The 13824-nt window shown below is 36.0% G+C and overlaps 1 protein-coding gene and 1 long non-coding RNA gene across 4 annotated transcripts in view; one reads left to right on the forward strand and one right to left on the reverse strand.

The window, feature by feature from the left end:
- Ubx (ultrabithorax) overlaps positions 1–13824 on the reverse strand; it is a 145027-nt gene that overhangs the window by 79567 nt on the left and 51636 nt on the right. The window lies entirely within an intron of this gene.
- Positions 1–13824, forward strand: part of LOC134199042 (uncharacterized) — a 67754-nt gene that overhangs the window by 10221 nt on the left and 43709 nt on the right. For both annotated transcript variants that reach the window (XR_009973373.1, XR_009973372.1), the window contains 3 exons: positions 18–8573; positions 8687–8834; positions 11973–12134. This is a non-coding gene — a long non-coding RNA (uncharacterized LOC134199042). The remainder of the gene's footprint in view (positions 1–17; positions 8574–8686; positions 8835–11972; positions 12135–13824) is intronic.

The raw sequence follows: 13824 nt of genomic DNA on the forward strand, positions 1-13824 counted from the left end.
ATCCACATTCATTACAGGTACGTTCGAAAATTTAAAAAGTGACTTGGAATGAATCATGGCGTGCGATCCCGAAGAAATATTACACCGAAGCTGGCACCATAAAGCAAACGGCGTGGCACAAGCGATACAACGATAGCGACACTGCTAGCCCCGACAGAACTCGCCTGTCTACCTAAAATCTACAGGCCGTTCCGAAAACAAAACATGTTTTTAATAAATCTATAGTTATTAGTGGCTATCACACTCCATTGATTGGTTGGTCGAGCCTAATACGTGAGACGCCCGGTTTATATATATGTTTATACCTTCTAGTTTAATTAATCTAAGGGCTGGTACCGATTTTTATAAACAACTATGAAAACAAAATCTGCTCTACATGATCAAGAGATAATAAATTAAATTAAACACGCAAAATTCATAAGTATATTAAGTTTCCGATAGAACCACATTTCGTTTGATGAGCAGGATGTATATCTGTCATCGTACGTAAAAATAAATTCCGGATAGATTAGTTCACGATTCTGCTATAAAATTAGTCTCGATTAATATCCTAGCTATTCTATTGGAATTGCGATTTTGTTTTCGTAATATATCGGAGGATATGGTGTACTCTATGGATAGGGTCTGTTGTTCGAGTGATCACTTAATACTACGATTATAATCGCTTACAAGCTATTGTTTCAATAAAATATTGCTATAATAAATATTGCCACTATCATCATAATCAGCCTAATCGTCCACTGCTGGACCTCTCCCAATTTGTGCCACTGAGCAACACTACAATCTAATTTAAGACAATATTGTGCTAGCATTTCAAAAATGTCGAAAAATAGCACCTTAGTCGTCCGCGATGACGACGAAAACTGTGAAGTGTTGCAAGCTTCGGAAATTATATAATTACAACAAATAACGCGAGATTAAACCGTAAAAGTATTTTTTATTATGTTTTCCACTCGCGAAAACCGAAGAAAATACCACTTGCCACCAAATGCTTGTCATTCTACAACTTTACTTTTATCTTAATGAAAACATCCGCTTTTTCACATAATGTTACCTCCTTATTGAGGATCGTGATCGCTACGTGAACTAATCCCTAGCGGATTTTGTCTGTCCATCGGGTCTGATCTCTTCCCTTTAACCCTTGCCGTAATTATTCATTATAAAAGACCATATCTCCTGGCAAAATACTTAAACCCAATTTTATGTGGCACATCACAGTACATTTCGAATTATATAAAGTTAATTGTTGTTTGTACAAAAAACGTAAAGGTAAATTGAATTTATAAAAGTAGGTACATATGCATATCTACTGAATAAAAACTACATATTTGGCTTTATGTCAACATTGGACCTTCCGTGGATTATATAAACTGTCGCCAGCACAGCTATGTACACAGGTATACCTACTATTATTTACCTAACCGATTACAATAACAATTGATTTACAAAATTACTTGTACATTATTGAGTTTACCTTAAGATTGTTGCTATGGAATATCATGTTAACTAGGAAGATTTAAAAAAATGACACAAATTTATAGTATCTATAAAAGTTTACTGAATATAATTATCGTCAAATGATGTGACTGCATTAATTTATGATGCCAATCAATTAAGTTAAAATTTTATAACTTAATCTAATTAAAGAAAACTAAAAACTATAGCTAAAAAACACCGCCGCACGCCACGTAAAATGTACTAATTAATTAGATAAGTGGCCATCGAAGATTCGAAAATGAAGCCGCCTGTATATAACTCCCACATATATTACTCACCAACACAGGGACGTAATGAAGCAATTATATATCGATATTTTTATGCATAAGATACTTGGCGGGTATCGGGCCTGACCGCATCGTTCAGAAATAAAACAAAGCTTGAGGTTATTGTTGGAACGGGTAGGTGTGCGTCTCGGTTATCAAGCTTTTAACCAGACATGCGACGCGACGCGACATCGACAATATTTATCACCTCACTTGCACACAACTCATTCTTACTTCCCAAGCGGAATATCAAATGAACTTAGGTACATTAAAAGAAAATAAGATTTTTATTAAATTTGAGTGCAGGACATATTGTCTTTACGAAATTACCTACCTACATACTGAAAAAAAATACCCTTAATTATTTAATCTTAACAATACAGATGAATATTACAAATACTAATAGTGCTAAAATGTGCTTACGCGCTATCTTTTATTAAGACTATTTTTGATCAACACTTTAAAACTCGGTTAATATAAAACACGCGACCGTCGCAGTCGCTTTGCATGCGATTAATATCGTCTATTCCTTTCTTTCGCCCACTGTTGATAAGAGGAGAGATAAGGACGACTTGTACCGGTCGGATGGAGACGTTTGCCAAGTACTTTATGAGCGCTAAACCCTAACGTGTATATCGTTTTCGTTATGCATTTATTCTTATATTTGATATATACCACTTATGTAATATAATAATATTTGACTTTTTTCTCCGCACTGGCACAAGACGGATAATTTTCCATGGCCCTTCCTTAATTTTCCACATCCAGATAGTCTAAATAAAAATTGGCCTCTGTAATGCTGTTAAAATTGGCATAATTTGAAGAAAAGAAACTAATTTAAACACGAATGAAGTCAGCTGAGAAACTTAGGAAAAAAATATCGCATTGTAGTCTTGTGTTCGGATAAAACAAAAAAAATAAAATAAAGGATATCTGAATTTAGTATGTGTGCGTGTGGCAGTTCTTGGCCGAGTTTGTTCAACTTGTGTCTTCAGTTAACTCGTTCAGGTATATTTATGTCTAAAAGCTTTAGTTCAGGCCGGTTACACTGACTTCCTTGACGGATATAATTGTTTTACTATTTACAACATTGCTTTTTAATAAAAAAACCTTTAAAGAAAAACTGTTTGTGATTGTGTTTGTAAATTTGTTAGTACTAATATTCACGTGGAAGGTTGCTCATGCGATTGACCGACCATGTCATGTCAGCAGCTGGCGGGTTGCTTGCATGATTGTACCAGGCTCACCACAAACCTGGAGAAGTGGCGATTGCTTGTGAGGCGCATAGCATCTGCCCACAGCAGCGATACTTAATGAAGACCACGACCGCTCTGACAAGAGTGACATGACAAAGGAGAAAGTTCGCATACGTAATTGAAAAATTGAACTGAAAGAAAACAGTCCAAACTCGCCAAAGAACGTAACGAAAACAAAACAAAAACATTGTAATATGATTCTACATAAAACTTTTACCTACTATCGTTAAGAGCGCTGGAATGATTTTATACACTGCGATTTGAATGATTTACAGTTTATTTGGGTAAAAATAAGTACTCTACGTCTTAATTAAATGCTGTATTTATAGCGATTTTCATTCCATGCTTCATAGATGTAAATCGTACTTTTTATTATGCCTACTCGTGTTAAAATATCTACACGTGTTCGAATTTAACAATTTTAGCTGTCAAACAAACGGGGCTTTCAATGCTTCGAATTTAAAAAATAAAACGTTTTAAGTGGCGTAACCTAATTTCGTGGGAGAACGTTTTTCGCATAACAGTTTGGTTTTTTGCATGCGCATCTATAATAAGAGCTCTTATTATTTACAATAGATTATAATACATAGAAATTATATTTACGATGGTTCTCTTGATAAACAGTATTTACTATTTATTGACAGAAGAATCTGAATCTAAATAGGTTTAGAGAAAAGTCGATATTCGTGTGTTACATTTTGAGACATAAAGCGTTCTTATTTCTACAAAGACGATGAACAGCAACCGTTGTCATCAGATAGTAAGAACGACATATTTTTAAAAGTAAAATACACACATTGGGAAATAAACATAAAATACCTATGCAGACTATAATATATGCTCTACTACTAAGTATATATTATTTATAGAACCAAAGAATCAATTAATAATCCATAAAATAATCAATAATCAGTCGGCTATTCATTCTAAAAAATAAGTATCAAAACAATCAACATTCGTGGGTCCGTAATATATCCGCATTTCGCTCGCTTTTGGCTCTGATAAGACGGCCGAATAGTGGCTCGACATTTATCTTTTAGATTAATGAGCCAATTTTCTTAGTTGGCTATAGAAAGAATCGCTAGGTCGGCCTCGAAAGCCATCAAGACCACTTATGGGTTAACTTTGGGATGTGAGATAATTTTATTCCTCTGTGAATTCGTTTGCAAAAATGTTATGTTGTTTATTTTAACTTCACAAAATATAAATTTACATTTTTTACGTCTCATATTCATTTCCCGAGAAAAGAATATGAGAGGTAAAATTCAAAACAACAATTATAAGGACAAAAATTCTTCCCCTGTCCCTCGAGTGGAATACCGAGAAACAAATTGGATTAAAACGTCAAAGGTGAAATAAAAACACGCATATACTTTATCTCCCGCGATGTCTGTGCAACATCAAAATTGCAACACCTCAAAATTGAAGTTGCAATTTTCAACGTCTTTCGTAGTAAAAAGGGGATTACAAAGTCCAAAATTCCACGAGAAATATATTTTTCATCAGCGAGTGTCATGTGAACGCTCGGTGTAATCGTATTTGCATTTAAAACGGTAAGTAAACATAGAGTTGAGTATTTTGTGAATGGACGAGTCCGTGTTTATGACTCGTTTTACGACCTGTTAAGCGAAGGATCGCTCGTAAAATAAATCGTTTGATGGTTAGTAGTTGCTCTAGTTGTTCTTTTTACAAAACAGGATTTACTCGCATACCTTCGTGTGTAAAATGGCGAGTTTAAAACGGAATCTCGCGTTGCAACTGTTCAGTTTGTAAGCAGTTTTTATGCAAAACAAATGAAGCAATGTAAAGTTTAATAAAATGTAGTATGTATAGACGCAAAAGTTATGTGGAATATGGATACGTACCCGCTTTGTTTTCGCCCACATAAATCGGGCTTGTACAACGGGCCCGCTAACTTATTTTTGTACGGAGGTACGCCAGGATAGATGGATCCAATTCCAAATTATGTCTATCTTGGGAATTAACGGTGGAGCGGGGATTCCAGTTTATCCAAAAAAGTGCGGGAAACACGGACGGTGGTGTAAAGGGGGAGGTACAAGAGGGAACGGATGGAAGTTATTTTGGAATTATGATTCCGGATGCGTCCTGTGAGCGGCGCGTGTTTCACGCCTCGTTTCGTTGTAATATCTACCGGTCGCAACTGTTCTACTTGCAATCCTGAACTACTACGAAATTACTGTACAGATTGGCATTCAATACTGTGTTTAAATGGATGTGCCTTTTTGTTGATGAAGCAAAGTGGCCCAAAAAAGAAAGCCAGCACTTTATTTTGTCATTAATTACTCATTAATAAATAATAGGTTGTAATAAATAAACGTTCAACATTGAAAAACTCAGGCTAGGTTTTATTTTATATTATAGATAGAAGGAACGCAAATACCAGATAAGAATAAATAGGACGAGTATTAACTACACATCAAAAAGATATTGACTCAAATCTCAAATTTTGTTTCTCAAAAAGTTTAGGGGTCACACATCACTTGACCAACGAGGTGCTCCAATACCTGAATTTTTTTTTGTTTCTTTTTAAAGGCTGATCAGCACGCATCCTATCTGGTAAGGTCGCCGGTACTCATAGCGCTGAGAACTTAAAGTTCTTGAACCTTCTTTTTCTAAATTATGATTGATAGGGCGATATTCTGAGATTTAAAACGTAACGTGTCTACATTTAATAACAAGATAGAATCATCCTAAATTTAATAATCGTGTCATAATAATTAGAATATTTATTCGAAAATAAAAATACATAAGTAACCTAGGGTGACAGTATAAAACAGAACGCGCGTGTTCCGTACCTAATCTCATTCCCATTTTGGTCCGAAATTAAAACGTCTGCCCAAAAATGCGGGACGTGTGTTTTAATGGGGTGTCACCAGGGTTCTTAAGTATTCTACCGGCCCACCCTATAATACCCAGTCTCCTTAGTCTGGCACGTCCCCCCTTGATATATTAGTCCCAGTTCGTCGTACATAATTTTGCAGAGGGTGGTGCCCCCCTTGCTCCCTCGCGAGTGAAGCGATCTTAACAATACCGCGGACTAGTTTATTGATGTACGTATAATAAATTTGAAAATTCAATCAAGAATCTTAAGTACTCTTATAAAAAAAGACATTAACAATTACATTGAACGTTATTTGTGCAATTAGCAAAATCCTGATGACAAATCATCATTGACTACGTGCAAAAAGTTATACCTACTCAGTTTTTTACAAAAACGTTAGTAGTCATACCTAATAGTAAAAATGTCGAAATCGTTAAAAAAATAGCACATAGCAAATATTGGGCTGACGACGTCGATTTGCCAAAAGAATTAAAATTTTAGGAAACAATTAAACAAAACACTGCAGATTAAAAATAAACTGATTTGTCATGCTCTGAAATTAACGACATTCAAGTTTTGTTTTGCGAGTGGATAAGCTGAAAATAGCGCAGAATCGGAGCTGTAAAAGCATCCGGTGGTCGTGCGGTGAAACTTAATGCGGCTCTAGATTCCAATTGCTTCATCTATCTTTCTGAACTTTATTATATTTTGGAATGATTTTCTAATTTATTGGATACATTTAAAACGCGTTCCAAACATATATTCAAAAGGGAGCTTCTTTTAATGGATTAGTAGATATGGAGTAGAAACCAATACATAAACTGCAAACTCAATTATAAATCCACTGGAGTCCCATCCGTCTCTTGCGGTCACGTGAGCTCCAATATTGAGGAGGCTCACATTGATCGAAGTTCAAAGTAACTTTGTACAAAATTGTGGGGCTCAAATTGAAAGATATTGCCGGCCCACCTAATGTAATTTTATAGGTGAATCCCACATAATATGTTTTATTGGCACCGTTTCCTACAAAGGGAGAAATGAAAACGACCGCAAAATCAAAAAAGTTGAAACATTTATAAAGTTTGAGTAATTTAGAAACTTATACGTACACACAATAAGCTTCACATAGCATACAAAGTTATTATATTAGTCCATTAGTTAAATAAGGTAAGATTTCTCTCCCTATCTTGGCGAGTTGTTTATCATACGAACGCCTACTTTAGGGACTCACACCGTACAATATATTGTGGTTAAGTCATTTAATTTCGTACTAGCTATGAATCTTCATTTAGGTAATTTGAATCTTATAAAGTAGTTGTTTAGTGAGACAGAAATTTATTGCTTCTTGCATCACACGTACTCAGGAAATTTATGGACACTCGTGATTAATAATTTCTAACATTAACACTGCTGTCCCGTAACAAATGATTGATATTGTATTTACAAAGTTTTAAGTGAAGAGTCTCGGTGCGTTGTTTAGTATCTGTAAACAATAAAACTGATAAAAAGTGATATCACGCCACATTGAGTCATTAGAAAACACTAAGCCGTTGGGCTGTAAATCAATGCGCCCACGCAACCTCACCGCAAACTCTGTTTTGTTTATAGCGACCCAATGGGCTGTAGATACGAAGTCCTTATTCGTTTTTGGTCATTTTTTGGTCTTTGAATCGTTTCCTTGGACAATATTTGAAAACATCGAATCACCCGCCGCTTAAAGTCTATAATGTTGACGGTTGAGTACAACTGGTCATCCTTTATTTAGTTTCAGAGTTTCAGTCTTTGAATTTATTACTCTTTTTTTTTTAATGGCTACGAACATATGACTATTTGGCGCACCTGATGATAAGTGGTTACCGTGGCTCATGGACATCATCAATGCCAGGGGCACAGCCAAGTTGCTGCCCATCATTGCGTACTCTCCGCAGAGCCTCGTTTGAAGAAGAATATGTCATAGCGCTCGGTAAGCAGCGTAGAGGGGAGTTTATTCCAAAACCACATAGTATGTATCAGAAAAGATCTTTGAAAACGTGATACACAATAAAAAGTTATTCTCTTAACCTTGTTAAAATGATATGTAAATATTATCGCCTATATCGAGACATAGAGACGAAAACTCAATTGTATTGCATAACCGTTTCACACTTTAAAACACACTTGGCAGAAACAAACAGGATTGTCATAGATATGTTCCCGCCCGTGGTCACGAAACACCCTAGGTCTTGATTAATACTTTGACGATTACAGTTTTCTGGTATTTATAGTTTGATAATACTACTACCCGTTGAACCAATGAGCTTCCTGACAATTTCTGTATTCTATTGGTCTCATTTCTGTAGTCTTATAGATGAACGTTTTTAGCGGTAATGCGAGAGTTATTTTGTTAAATTAAGTGTTTCATCATGTGCAGTATGGACTGTAGTATGAATTATGGACTGATAGAAGACTAACAGATCGCAGCCCAGTCAAATGGTTCGATAAACTTCGCTCAACACCAAGGGTGCTCTTCATGAAGCCAAGGACAGGTGCAGATGGAGAAACATCAACAAAGATAAATTAATCTTTCATCGGAGAATTTACTACCCTCAGTAATCAGGAAGATAACATAATTAAGGAAGGAATTAACTGATTAGCATGTGTGATGGAACTGCATAAGTAGGAGAACGATACAAAAATCGCTGGATGTTGCTCCTCAAGGCTTTATTTATTTTAGTAGGAAATTTATTTATTTTCCGTTTCTTTTCCTGTTATGTCATTCAATTTCAACTCGTAATAAATTTGTTATAAATTAACTTCATTACTTATAGCTGCATTTTATTTTTCAGCAAAGTATGTAAATAAATATGAAGATTTGATTAAATTGAACATGACAATAAAGTCGTTGCATGAAGCCGATTTCGATAGTGAAAAAAAAGAAGAAAGCACTGTAGATCCCGAGTTCATTGCTTGTCCTTCAAAAAACCTTAATAGAAAGTAAGTTTCAATAGGGTATTTTACTGTTTACGATTTAAAAATAACCAGAGTCTTCGTTTTTCAGCGATTCTTCAAAAATCACGAATTAAGTAACTAACTCATATTTATAAAACAACAGCAAGAATTAAGTACCATTTAAATAGACAAATCATTCGCAGCCGTGCAACAGCCCGAATGTACCTTAGAAAGAATACCTGGCATACGTTGAACTATATTGTACATATCGGACCGGAACACTTTATTATATCGACATGAAAAAGAGCATGTAACTTACCTATACGCACATATTTAGTCAAAGTTAGTCGAGAACAAGTTTCGAGCGTGGAACATGCGTGCATAAACCAACCGGGCATCCGATTAAATTATTTAACGTCTTCATTCCCCGTGGTGAACGCAGGTTGCATGCTGGCACGCGGATGTTAGGTACACGGAGTTAGCAGGTACTTGTGTATAGCCTGCGAATGCCCAGACTAGTAAATGAAGCTAAATAATTCTACCGAGCTTGATAATATACAAGTGGGTATCTAGAAGCTATATCGACTACATTTTGTAATATTTTACTGTAAAAATTTATGTCTGTAAAATATAGTGCATTAAGTGGTTGAAATGTCTAATATACCTACATGATTTGAAAACATGAAGACTCGCAGACAACATTTATCTTTAATTCGAACGTCGTACGTTTCTAGAAGTATGACCACATTGCATTTTAATAAAATACCGACTTTTGACAGCCTGCCAAAAATGGTACCACAAACTTTCATTGTATTTAATACCTAGCGTATTTTATGATGAACTTTTACTGTAAAGTTCTTTTCTTTTTCATCTTTTTCTAGGTTAGTTTTAAATTTTGTTTACCAAATGAAGATAAAGTATTAATTAGATATTTTTGATGAAGTTTAACAAAACATCTTAACGATATGCAACGATTGTCATTGCCCCTGACATGTCTGTCCAGCCGACATGAATCACATTCCATCGACTGATATTTTTAATGGCGAAAAACCATTTAGTTGAATTTATAGTATGTCAAATTTAATTTAAGTATGAACATGATAATTGAACCCAGAGCATAAACGTTATGTTAAAATTTTAGCTGAATATCCAGCCTTTTTTGAATATTTAAACCGAAATCGAAATACAATAAAGCATTTGGAGCCAGAGTATATTTAAGCGGCTTTAAATGTACTATATTATTTAATATTAAAGATCTTAAGGTAAACGGGAGGAGTGCCTGCAGTTTCGCGATAAGACATCCAACCCAACCCACTTTTTGGGGGGTCTTAAGACGCGGCCATACTTCAAATTGCGTTTAACTTAGATACGGAGTTTGATACATTGCCTCCCCGTATTGCATATCAGATAGATCTTGACAAAATTGTGTTCGTGATCATGAAATATTGTTTCATTCAAACTTCGCCTCGAAAACTGATTTGAAAAAATTCAGTCCTTTATTCATTATTCTCATTGTAAATAGATAAGCATGCTATCTTGTTTATTTTTCATATTAACTTTTTCTTTACCCCTGTGAAAATCAAACCCTTATCTTTCGTAATAAAGTGTGGTTATGCACACATTAAAATTACGACTAAGCAAAACTCGAAAACGGCCCAAAGCGATACAATATCAATACAGATAGATTAAACATCGGATGCCAAATGAACGGGCGATAATTTATCGAACGTACCCCCGTGTGTATTAGCTGTATCCGACTAATGCTGGCTTTCGATATTCGGTGCTCGGTCGCGATTCAGTATTTACGATCGAACGAGTCGCATTAGACTGTCCCGACGTAGGTAAATTAGCACAGATGCTAGCCACCGTTACTGTGATTCATTTCAAATTGGCTTTTCAGCGGGGAAAAAACGGACCGGCCCGTTGCGGTAGACGCTATCTAGGGACGACTAAATAGCTTTTAAAAGAGTTTGCATTTTGTTTCGGGGTAAACTAACATCGGAGACCGTTAAGAACCTTAAACAGCTAACTCAACTAGAGAGTTGTCTTTTTAAATCCTTAAGGAAAATCGGTTTGTTGCTTCTTTAAAACTAAATTCTTTTTTTTTATTGCCCCTGCAGGCAGACGAGCATACGGCCCACCTGATGGGGAGTGGTTACCGTCGCCCATGGACTTCAGCAATGCCAGGGGCAGAGCCAAGCCGCTGCCTACCGCTTAATACTCTCCACAAGGCTCGTTTGAAGAAGAACATGTCACAGCGCTCGGGAAACACCGTGGAGGGGAGCTCATTTCATAGCCGGATGCTACGTGGCAAAAAAGACCCCTGGAAACGCACTGTGGATGACCGCAGTGGCTCCAGGTAGTACGGATGAACTCTACTCCGATGGCGGGCGGTGCGATGGTAAAAACGAGATGCCGGTATCATCTCGAACAACTCCTCAGAGCACTCCCATTCTACTGTGTTTAATGTGTTAATGAAATTCTTTAAAAAGTTAAACGTTAATTTTACAGTGCAATATAATAAACTTAAATCATTTATGATATCTGTTCAAAAAACAATAATCTTATTCGCAATTAAATTTATTGTAATTTAACACTTAGATTACCAGGTAGCAGCCATGGTTGAGATGGCTATCAGTACAGATGGTCCCGCCTTAACGCGTGCTAGAACACTTGATAAAGCATCGTACTCGAGAATTTTATGAGCTACGTACTACAAAGTGCCCATTTAAAAGTGAACCTGCAATTTAATCGTATTTTATGAAAAGGCAGCTACTATAGTTGATATGGTTAACTTAGAATTAATATTACCGTGAATAGTATATCCTGGTGTACCTACATGAAATTCAACCATGCATAAAGATGATCATTATTTTTCTGCAATTGTGAACTCAAGTCCTAAGGCGGAATTTAAGTGAACGTGTTTGTGGTAGCCACTAGACATCGGTTTGATCAAGAACCTATCTGCTAGTTAATTTAAAGAAACAACTTTTTGTCAAATTACATTTATTAATAAATTTTTGCTTTCGATATAAGACATCATCTGACGTTTTTGCTTAGACTAAAAAAGTTGAGGAAAATTCTGTTTAGCGCGCGGATAAATATTATTTTAACCAATGCTTATTAATAACTTGGCAGCTTGTGAGTACCTAAAACACATAAACCGAAGGTTCTCTCTTACAGGCTGCAGTGGTGAAGACCTTGAATCCAGAAGTTCTAAGTACGAAAACATTTCCCTCGTATATCTTTGAACATTCAACAAGACGTAGTGTCAATAAAAGACGAAACTTGGCAGAAAATCGGTCGTATAAATTATTTAATGGACTCAAAGACACTTAAACTGGGGTGAGTGAATGTATTTGAAAGGAAACCTTTTGTGTAGTATTATATTTGTTAGATATTATTAGCGTTATTCACTTTGTATTTTAGTACGCAATGAGCAGTAATAAAGAATCAATCAATTAAAGCAGGGCCATATTTAAATGGCCTGTAAACGGCGGTAACGTGAAATACGCAAATGTAGCTTTTACCGATAATGAACCGGCGAAATTACTTTTAGTATAAATAATCCGAGCTAAAGGGTGGCTTCGATACGATACTACTGCAAATCAACCCCCTCGCCCCACCACCGAACCACCGCGGCCTGTCGACGATAAATAAAATTCACGTTTTAACAATAAAATGCATTTTCCGCAAATGCTCTCAGTGAATTATAGTTCGGGCTTTACGAGCTTAAAATTATATGGGCACGTGAAATTTCCGATTTTGATTATGTACTGGACAACCGCGTCTCTGCAGGAGTGAAAATGCTATTAAATTTATTTGAAATTAACACTAATTCAAAACAACAGGCTATTGAATTTTACATGCACACTATCATAAATCTAAAATACCAAAGTACTTGTAAAGGAAAAACGATGTACCGAGGGTTGCATTTTTTATGCATTTTCCATTTACCAATAAACCAATGCACCCCAGAAACCTCTACACCCTAAAATAACACATCACGTACCCAACATAAAAATAGTTATAACACGTTTCCCGTAGGAAAAAAAACAATGTTTTATTGGCAACCAAAATAGATCACACAACCGCTTGATGGAGAACCAATGGCGGCCCCGCGGCACAGATGGCGACACAAGCGCACAGATAGGAGAATATGAATTGTGGCATTCGATATTTGTCACTTGAATTACAACTCCCGACGGATACCCGGAATGGCCAAATTGCAACTCGCACCTCGTTTGCTGAGTAATGTATTTTTACCAGTAGATTTTCGTGCGAAATTCTTCTGTTTTGATCGGCCATTTCTAGCGGCCTACGTATCGTTGTTTATGCACGCTCAACCGTCCGTCGTGGTGCTCGTATGACGTCACAGCTCCTAATTTAAAATGTGATATTATTTTACTTGCGGATGTGAACTCTTGAGTCATGGCTTAGTAGTAATGTTCCTAAATCTTTTCATTGAATGGAATTCGCTGTCGTTGGATATTTCGTTTCGATACTAAAAGTGATTTTATAATCAGTTCACTGGTTTACGTTAAATACGTTCACATTCTTTTTCTCTATTTCTTTTTAGAATGAAGTTCCTTATGGGACGATGCGGAGGGGTACCCTAAGCGGGAAAAAACGTCCGTAACGTAAGATTTTTATTGGTAATGCACACAGTGTACGACTTAACTTTGTAATAACGTACAAAAAATAACATATTTTTTTATCATTCATTGACCACGATCTCACAGCGTTCGTTTGCGCAATACACTAACTGTTATGCAAACAACCGTGTATGAAGTGTACCACAATAAGTTCGCACGTTACTGAATGACCGTGGGTTGCTGCGAAACCTTCAGTTTTATGTTCTTTATACCTCGAATAGAGCTTAAAATTAATATTTTTATAATAAGGAACTTCGTTCCTATCCGGTGTCCCAACACATTTTTTTTTTTTTAATTTTAAAGGCACCAGTGCAATGATAATCTATACGTGTCATGAATATAACATAACACATAGATTGAACTGCCGCTGTAAAGAATAA

This window comes from Bombyx mori, chromosome 6, assembly GCF_030269925.1.
Source record: "Bombyx mori chromosome 6, ASM3026992v2".
In the NCBI taxonomy this organism is placed as follows: Eukaryota; Metazoa; Arthropoda; class Insecta; order Lepidoptera; family Bombycidae; genus Bombyx; species Bombyx mori.